This window comes from Arachis ipaensis, chromosome B4 (genome assembly GCF_059453495.1).
Source record: "Arachis ipaensis isolate K30076 ecotype BB chromosome B4, ASM5945349v1, whole genome shotgun sequence".
NCBI lineage: Eukaryota > Viridiplantae > Streptophyta > Magnoliopsida > Fabales > Fabaceae > Arachis > Arachis ipaensis.
In genome coordinates, this window is record NC_142439.1 from 103,095,153 (window position 1) to 103,104,722 (window position 9,570).

The following is a 9,570-nucleotide window of genomic DNA, read 5'->3' on the forward strand; positions in this document are numbered from 1 at the left end:
GGATCAATTTGTGCCAAAGGCACGCCTCCAGCCACGCTCTCGCGTAACTCTCGGTTCAATTTTCTTTTCTTCCCAATACACTGGCGACGCGGGCGCGTCGGCGACGTTGTCGCATAACGTGCGATTATTATTTTTTTATGCATGAAAAATGCAGAATGCAATGCTAATATGAATGTTATGCAAAACTCCAGGTTCAATACAATAAAATAAAATAAAACTCGAAAACAAATAAAACTAAATAAAAATAAAAAAGGAACGATCATACCATGGTGGGTTGTCTCCCACCTAGCACTTTTAGTTAGAGTCCTTAAGTTGGACATTTGGTGAGTCCTTTGTTATGGTGGCTTGTGCTTGAACTCATCTAGGAATCTCCACCAATGTTTGTGATTCCAATGGCCTCTGGGATCCCAAATTAGGCGCAGAAAGCCTTCAAGTAGGTTAAAACAGGTGACAAGGCCCCAAGAGTGTTGATTTCTAGACTGAATTCTGGGGTCCCAAATCTTGCTTTTGCACCCGTCTTCTTGTTGATCATTATGATTCCATCCGGGTAGCAAGCAATCTGAATTCTTACTAAAGCGGCCAAACAACTTCCTAGACCCATTCAGTTGAGCTTTACACCAACCCTTGCATTTAAACTTTGAGCACACAACCATGTTGAACCTTTCATGACAACTCCAACTACTAACCATCTTCCTTTTACGCTTAATGCCACAAAGAGCTCTAAGCTGATCATCTGTTTCAAGTAAAGCATATTCAAGTGAGCTAATTAAGCTTAGAGATGAAAGATTTACCCACTTGAATGAAGGAATGGATGGTGATGGCTTTGGGGGAGAGGTCTCCAACAACATTGGCAAGGTGATTTCCAGCTCCATTCCCTTGATTTCTTCCTTGACAACTTCCACCTCCTTGCAAGCTTCTTCAATTTTAACCTCTTCCTCTTGGTAGATTTCTTCCAATTCAATCTCTTCTTCATTACTTACCAAAGACATAGGAGGTTGTGCTTCTTCTTCTTGAATCTCCATCTCTTGATCAACCTCTTCCAAGTCCTTAACCATGACATGCCTTGGAGGTTGTACACCCTCCTCAACATCAAATGCAACCGTCTTGGAAGGAGGCTCTATGTCTTGACTTTCCCATGGAGGTTCAGCATCTCCCAAGTCTTCATCCACTTCTTCCTCTTCAATAATTACTGCTTTGTCCAGTAGTTTTAATATAAAATCGTACTCATCCTTGATGATTTTCTTTCCATGACAACTCCTTTCAACTATTCTTTCATCTTCAAGGGTCTCTCCTATCTCCACATTTTGGGCCTCCTCTTGCTCTAAGACAAAATCAGACTCCTCCTTGATGTCTTCCTTCACTAATTCTTCAACCACTCCTTCGACTTCAAGGGTCTTTACTACCTTCACCCTTAGGGCCTCCTCTAGCTCCTTATGAAGTATGGATTCGCGAAGATGATCCCTTCTCTCTTGTTTTTCCATGTCAATAGCATCATTGGGACCATGTTGCTCTTGGATTGATGGATGTGGGTGCTCTTCCATGGATGGTGGTGATGGGATGGAGAGATCATTCTGTGGTTGAAAAGGAAGTGTACTAGAGCTTGAGGGTTTATTGTTGAAGGTATTTGGTGGTCCAATTTGGGCGACGAGAGCTTGTATAGTAGAGTTTAGATCGGTAAGTGCTTTCTCCATGGAGGTTTGGGTTGGATAGGAGGGTTCATTTGTTGAGAGAAAGGGTTCATGGTAGGAAGGTGGTTCATCTTAATAATGATAAGGAGATTGTGTATATTGAGGTGGTGGTTTATGAGAGTAGTTGTGTTGGAATGGGGGTCGTTCTGTGTATGGTTCACTTGGCTCATAAGGTGGTTGGTATGGTGGATACGGGTTAGGGTCATATGGTGGTGTTTGGTGGTAAGGGGCTTGTGAGTATGGTGGTCCAGAGTTGTGTTGAGGAGATGGTTCATAAGCATATGGCGGGACTTGTTGGTAACTACAAGGGGGTCCACCATAGTCATCATCTTGGTATGCATCACAGAATGGTTGTTGGTTATAGTGCATTGGAGGGGGTTGTTGCCAAGAGGGTTGATCAAATCCTTGTGGCTCCTCCCATCTTTGATTCTTCCAACTTTGATGCCTATTTTCATTATAGTTTCCATTCCTTACAACAACATTGGAACCAAACTTGAAACCAGAGGGGTGAGAATTCATAATAACAAATAAAAATTAAAAATAAAAATAAAAAAAATTTAAATTAAAAGGTTATTGAAATTTAAATTTTTGAAATTTGAAATTTGAATTTTGAAATTTGAATTTTGAAGTTGAAATTTGAAATTTGAAATTTGAATTTTTAAATTTTGAAATATAAGATAAAGTTTTGAAAAAGATTTGAATTTAGAAAAAAAAATTTTAAATTTTAAATTTAAATTTTGAAATTTGAATTTTGGAATTTAAATATTAAAATTTGAAATTTGATTTAGAAATAAGATAAGATAAGATTTTGAAAAATATATGATTTTTTTGAAAAAGATTTGAATTTTGAAATTTAAAACTAAGATAAGATAAGATAAAAAAGTTTTAAAATAAAAATCTGAATTTTTAAAAGGAAAATTTGAAAATCCAATTAAAATAAAGAGAAAAGATATTTTTAAATTTAATGAGGAAAGAGAAAAACAATAAAATGACACCAAACCTAAAATTTTTAGATCAAAACGAAGAAAACAACTAAGAACAACTTGAAGATCAAAATGAACACCAAGAACAAATTTTTGAAAAAATTTTAATAACTAAATAAAAACCAATAACCTCTTAGTTTACGAAAAAGAAAAAATAAAAACAAAAATAAAAACAAATAAACAAGCAAAAGAAAATATTTACATTAACCAATAATAAAGCACACGTTTGCAACTCTCCGGCAACGGCGCCATTTTGAAAGAGCGAAACTCTCGCGCGATCTGGAATTCTAAAAATAAATTTTCGTTGTAAGTATAGCTTCTAGATCGACAAGAATTCCTTCTTTACAAAAGTTTTGTTTGTCACTTAAGCAAACCCAATAAAATTGATAACTGAGTATTTAAACCTCGGGTCGTCTTCTCAAGGAATTGCAGGGAGGTATGACTTATTATTAGCTATGAAAAAGGTAGAATTTTGGGTTTTTAATGTATAAGATAAAAAGCAAGAATAGTAAATGGCAAGAAAGTGAATTGTAAGGAATTAATTTAAATAAATAATAAAACTCTTGGCAAGGTATAAGAACTGAAAGTCCTATCCTAGTTATCCTTATCAATTGTGATGAGAATTGGATTTTTCTTCCACTTTGTTAACCTCTAACTATGAAGGTAAGTTAAGTGGATGAATTAATTTGAATCCTCAAGTCCTAGTCTTTCCTTGGGAAAGGCTAGAGTTATTGGAACTCGTTTGAATTCTTGAAGAATTTCAATTTTCAGTCAACACCTCGAGTTTGATAACTCAAGCGTCACCAATTATTTAACCAAAGACAAAAGGAAGAAAATATCTAAATTAAATTAAAAGCATCAATATAAATAAAGCAAAGCAATCTTAAATCTGAAATACCTCAATAATGTGCATTAAATAAGAAAATCATAACATGCATGTAGCATAAGTCAAGTTGAAAAGATAAATAATAATTAAAGTAATAAATAAAAATGGAAAATAAATGAAAGGAATATTAAACCTGTACTTGAAGAGAAATAATCCTAAAATTAAGAGAAATCCTAATCTTAAATCCTAAGAGAGAGGAGAGAACCTCTCTCTCTAAAAACTACATCTAAAACTAAAAATTATGAATTATGAGCTAATGATTATGAATGAATGGATTCTCCCACTCTATAGCCTCTAATCTGTGTTTTCTGGGCCGAAAACTGGGTCGAAAACAGCCCAGAAATCACTGGAGAAGAAATCTGCCACGCTGATTTTCGTCACTGCAATGCGTTCGCGTGGAGCACGCGTTCGCATCATCTACCGTCAGGGAAACTATGGCATATTATATATCAAATTGAAGCCCCGGACGTTAGCTTTCCAACGCAACTGGAACTGCATCATTTGGATCTCTGTAGCTCAAGTTATGACTGTTTTAGTGCTAGAGGGTCAGGTTGACTGCTTTGCAGTTCCTTCAACTTCTTATATTCCTTCCACTTTTGCATGCTTCATTTCCATCCTCTAAGCCATTCCTGCCCTGTAATCTCTGAAAACACTTAACACACATATCAAAGCATCCAATGGTGATAAAAGGGAATTAAATTTTGGTAATTAAAAGGCTCGGGAAGCAAGTTTCCAATTATAGAATAAAATTAGGAAGGAAAATATAAAACCATGCAAATAGTATGAATAAGTGGGTAAAGACTTGATAAAAATCACTCAATTGAGCATAAGATAAACCATAAAATAGTAGTTTATCAACCGTGCTGCCATTTATTGGCTGCCACGACTTTACTTACCTCTTCGTTGTTTATGTATTCCTTGGCAATGTTTTGGATTTCATGCATGGTCTAAACCGGTTTGGTTGTGAGGTGCGTATGGAAGTCTTCATTCATGAGCCCATTGGTTTGACAGAGGCTGGCCACGGAATTCGTGATCCTGTCTACCATTAGACACTTGTCGTTGAACCTATCGAGGTATTTCCTCATGGGCTCATCTTGCCGTTGCATGACTCCAAGCAGGCTAATTAGGTGTTTTACTTTTGCAATCCTAGTAGTGAATTGGGCCATGAACTTCCTGGAGACACCCTCAAAACTGGCGATTGAGTCGTTTGGCAGAGCGTTAAATTATTGGATTGCTGGGCCAGCCAAGGTCACCGGGAAGGCCCTGCACCTTACCACATTGGCAGCCCTTCTAGGATCATCCTAGCCTCGAAGGCCGTTAGGTGTTCCTAGGGGTCTTTGGTGTCGTCATACTTCATATTGGTTGATTTGTCAAAACCCTTAGGTAACTTGGCCTTTAGGATCCTTTGGGTGAATGAGGTGGTTCCGTGCTCGCTCTTTGTTCATTTAGAATCTCGTCGGCATCTTCTGTCTTCGTCATCGTGGTGGCACTCCGGTTCCCGAGAAACACTATGATTTTGGCGTTTTCCATGTTGCCGGTCGGGCAATCTTTCATTCCTGATTTCTTGCCGTGACCGGCTCCTGGAGGTTTTCTGACTTGCGTCTTCCGGCTAGTATCGCTCTTTGGTCGTGATCTGGCCCTCAAGGGTTTGTACTCTTTGGTAGAGCTCTTAGATTATCTGGATTGCTTTCTCTCCCAATTCGTCAGGCGTTCGGGCATTATTGAGGTGGTGGTCATCTTCTTTTTGCTGTTGCATGTTGGGGGTTGGCTAGCGGTGCACGACGCTAGTTATCCTCTCGAGGGTAGGGGGAGATTGCTCTGTGGTTTGAGGGTTGGGTTACTTGAGTCAGACCCATGGTGGTGGCTTGAGGAGTGCACCTCAAAATTCTCCATTATGCTGCCAAGACTTGGTGAATCCCCACAGACAGCGCCTATGTACACGAAGTTGCTGGTATGGGTTGTGAGGTGGATCGGAAATTCGCCGGTCGACGTTGTTACGAGACTGGATTTCTGGAACGGCGGGGGGTGATACCTGCAAAGACACTCTGATGCCCAAGTCAAAATGGAGCTTAGAAGTAAGTGAGGGTTAGGAATGTGTGACATATCGGAGGGAGCTCTTAGTACCCTTTATATAGTTGACGGTCGTTATCTGATGAATCCACATTTGATGATATATTTTAGCTATAATTGGATGGATTTCATCACATAAACTCACACTTATTCACCAAAATAGAATACTTTTGTGTTTGATCCCTAAATTGAACCTAAATGTGAAAACATGCATTTTTGTGCTTAAATTGAGCAAATTAATCCTACCTTTACCCCATTCGATGCCGTGATATGTTTGTTGAGTGACTTCAAGTCCTAGAAGCAAGAATGGTTTGGTAGAAGTGGAAGAAAGCATGCAAAAAGGGAGAAAACATGAAGAAAACAAAGGAGAAGAGCTCAGCCTAGTGTGCGTGCGCACAGACATGCGTGCATACACATAGCCATCGAATTAGAGCCACGCGTGCGCACAACCTTCTGTGCGTACGCACAGGTCGAGATTTTTCCGTAGAGTGTGCGGATGCACACGTCTGTGCGTCCGCATAGGTGGACACATGCCTTCATTAAAAATGCACGTGCACTCATCTTTTGGGGCTCTTTTCGGCCCATTTCTGAAGGCTTGAGGCTGAAATCAAGAGATATATGAAGGGGGCAACATCTCATATGAAGGCATTAGGACTTAGATTTTATTTTCCATAGTTTTACATAGTAGGAGTAGGAGTAGTGTAGATTAGGTAATTCTCTCTTAGGGTTTTAATTAGGGTTTGTAGAATTTTATACTTCAAGTTTGATTTTGGATTTGGCAATTTACATTGTAACTTTCCCTTTAATTGTCTCTTTTATTACATTGCTTGTTCTACACTTTCTTATACTTTCATGTCTCTTGTCAACATTTACATAGTTTTGCAATTTTCAGTTTTGGTTTATGAATTTGATGTTTGATGCTTATTTTATGTTTGTTGAGTTGCTTTTGTTGCTTGTTATCATTTACACTTCATAGCTTTCATGATTTTCCCAATTTTGCCATATTTTATGTTTATGCCCTCTATGTGTTTGATGAAATGCCAATTTTGATTATGGGGTAGATTTCCACCCCTTGGCTTGGGGAAATGAGTTTATAGATTACTGGAGCCATAATGTCTAACATTTAGTGATAATTCTTGGGTTGTTGGTTGTTATTATTTCCACTAACGCTAGCTTTTTACTAAGCTAATTAGTAAGTTAGCTAGGATTTGTGGATTAATAATAATCATGCTCACTTAACTTATCCTTCGATGCTAAGGGTTGACTTGGTGAGATTAATCCATGATAATTATCATAGTTGTGGTTATAGCAAAGAAGGGACTCCATAACTCATCCCAAGTCAAGGTTTCATTTATGTTTTAAACCACTTTTCCATCCCTTTATAGTTTTACTTGTTCATATCACATACATAGTACTTTTGTTCTTTTATTACTTCATTAATTGCAATTTTGTCTTGTTCTTTTATCTCTTTATTTGTTCACTTCAATCATTGAAACCCCATGCTTTCCACAACCAAAATTGTGTGCACTTGTTGGCATTAGTTCCTAGGGAAGACGACCCGAGGTTGAAAGACTCTCAGTTTAGATTAGAAATTGTAAACTTTGATTGAGCATTACTTGTTGGTTGAGAACTATACTTGCAACGAAGCTATTTCTCCTTTATGGAGAAGGAATTCTTAACCGGCGAATTTGCTCGCATCAAGTTTTTGGCGCCGTTGCCGGGGAACTAGCGTCATGAGTGCTATATTTTGGTTATTGTAAATATGTGAATAGTGTGAATAGATGCTTTTTGAGTTATTTTCTTGTTTTTACTATTAATTAGGATTTTGTTTCTTTTGTTACTTGATGTATTTAGTTGTTATTTTCAATTTTCTCTATGAGTTATCACCCTCTTGGTTTGGAGTTTGGCTGTGCTTATTTTGTAGGGCTTGATAACTTCGATTTTGGATTGCATCATGGGATTGGAGCATCAATTTTGGAAGGAGCCACCTCCTTTACACTACAATGAGCCAAACCTTTCCCAATATGCATACCCAAACCAAGGATATGGTGGATTTCACTTTGATTATACACCTCCACCACCATATACCTATGATCCATACCCCCAACATAACCCTCAATCACCATATTTTCAAACACCACACCGCCAACACCATACACCTTCTTACATACCACCTCAAGATACCTACCAACATGAGTCACCTCCCACACATGCAAACTTTCTCCCAATTTATGAACCTTATTCTTCACCCCAATATGAAGCTTTTCCACCCTTGACCCAAGACCATCAAGACCTTCAAGCTTTTCTCCAAGAGCAAGAGGGATTCTGAAGGACACAAGGGCAATTCATGGCTACCATAACCGAGGCGGTGGACCACTTGCTCCTACTACACTCATCCGATCAAGGCGTTCCTCTTGAAGAATGTGGAGGGTCAACTAAAGCTTGTAGTGAAGAGGAGGGCATGAAGCCACAAGGGAAAGAAGAAGGGTTAGAGCATGAATTGGGACAAGAGGGAGAAAGTGGAGTATTGGAATTGGAGAAGAAAAAGGGAGAATTGACGAAGATTGATCAAGATGAGGATTCCATCATTGATGATTTTTTGTCCTCCTTGGTCAATCCCCTTAATGATCCTAATGAGCCTCTTCCCATTGATTTTGAGAAAGACATGGAGGTAGACTTCTCACAACCTCCATCTTATGATTTGAGTGATGGGGAAGAGAAAGTTGGTGAGGAAGCAATTCTGGTCCAAGAACATATTGAATGGTGGCAATTTCACCTATGAGCTTCATTGGCCCCCATCAATATGCTCTCTTGGAAACGGATCACCAACTCAAGATATTTCTTGGGTTGGTGAGTGGTGGGGGAAGGGGAATTGGTTGCCAAGAGAATCTAAGTCCTTTCAAGAAGAAAAATTCAAGAATTGGAGTTCAATAATGGTGTGAAGCACAATTGGGTGATTCTTGGAAAATGTTGGGTTGTTACAAGGGTCAATTAGGAGCTTTTCCATCCGGCTTGAAGCATAAAGATCAACAACAAGGTAAGCGGAGGGTGGTGGTACCTAAGAAGGACTCCGATACTTAAGTTAGCAAGGGTATTAAGCAGGTTTTTTGTAGAATCAGAGTATGAGTTATACCTGGGTGCTCTAGTGTATTTATAATGTTTGTAGAGTGATCTTTTCTGGAGATAAGATAGTTATCTTATCTTATCTTTGAGTGAAGTCATCTTATCTTTAGGGGAAACGTCCTTATCTTTCTAGGCTTTGGCTGCCTTTAGATTTGGGTCGTGTTCCTTTGTCTGGCCTTCTTGGGCCTCTGTAGTGATTTGGCCGACCTCTTTTACAAAGAGGTCAGATAATCCTGGTCTGAACAGGTCGGTCGACTTGTCGTTAATCAGCCCGGGTCGCACAGGTCGGATCCAGGCATGAACATATATATATATATATATATATATATATATATATATAGCATTTTGCATAGTTGCCTGCACATAAGTATTTGCATTGAATAAGTTGCTTGCCCTTTTATCCTTCTCCTTTGTATGTGTTTAGCATGAGGACATGCTATTATTTAAGTGTGGGAAAATTGATGAATCCATATTTGATGATATATTTTAGCTATAATTGGATGGATTTCATCACATAAACTCACACTTATTTACTAAAATAGCATACTTTTGTGTTTGATCCCTAAGTTGAACCTAAATGTGAAAACATGCGTTTTTGTACTTAAATTGAGCAAATTAATCCCATCTTTACCCCATTCGATCCCGTGATATGTTTGTTGAGTGACTTCAGGTCTTAGAGGCAAGAATAGTTTGGTAGAAGTGGAAGAAAGCATGCAAAAAGGGAGAAAACATGAAGAAAACAAAGGAAAAGAGTGATGAGCGGATATTTTATACGCTTTTTGGGGTTAATTTCATGTAGTTTTTAGGATGTTTTAGTTAA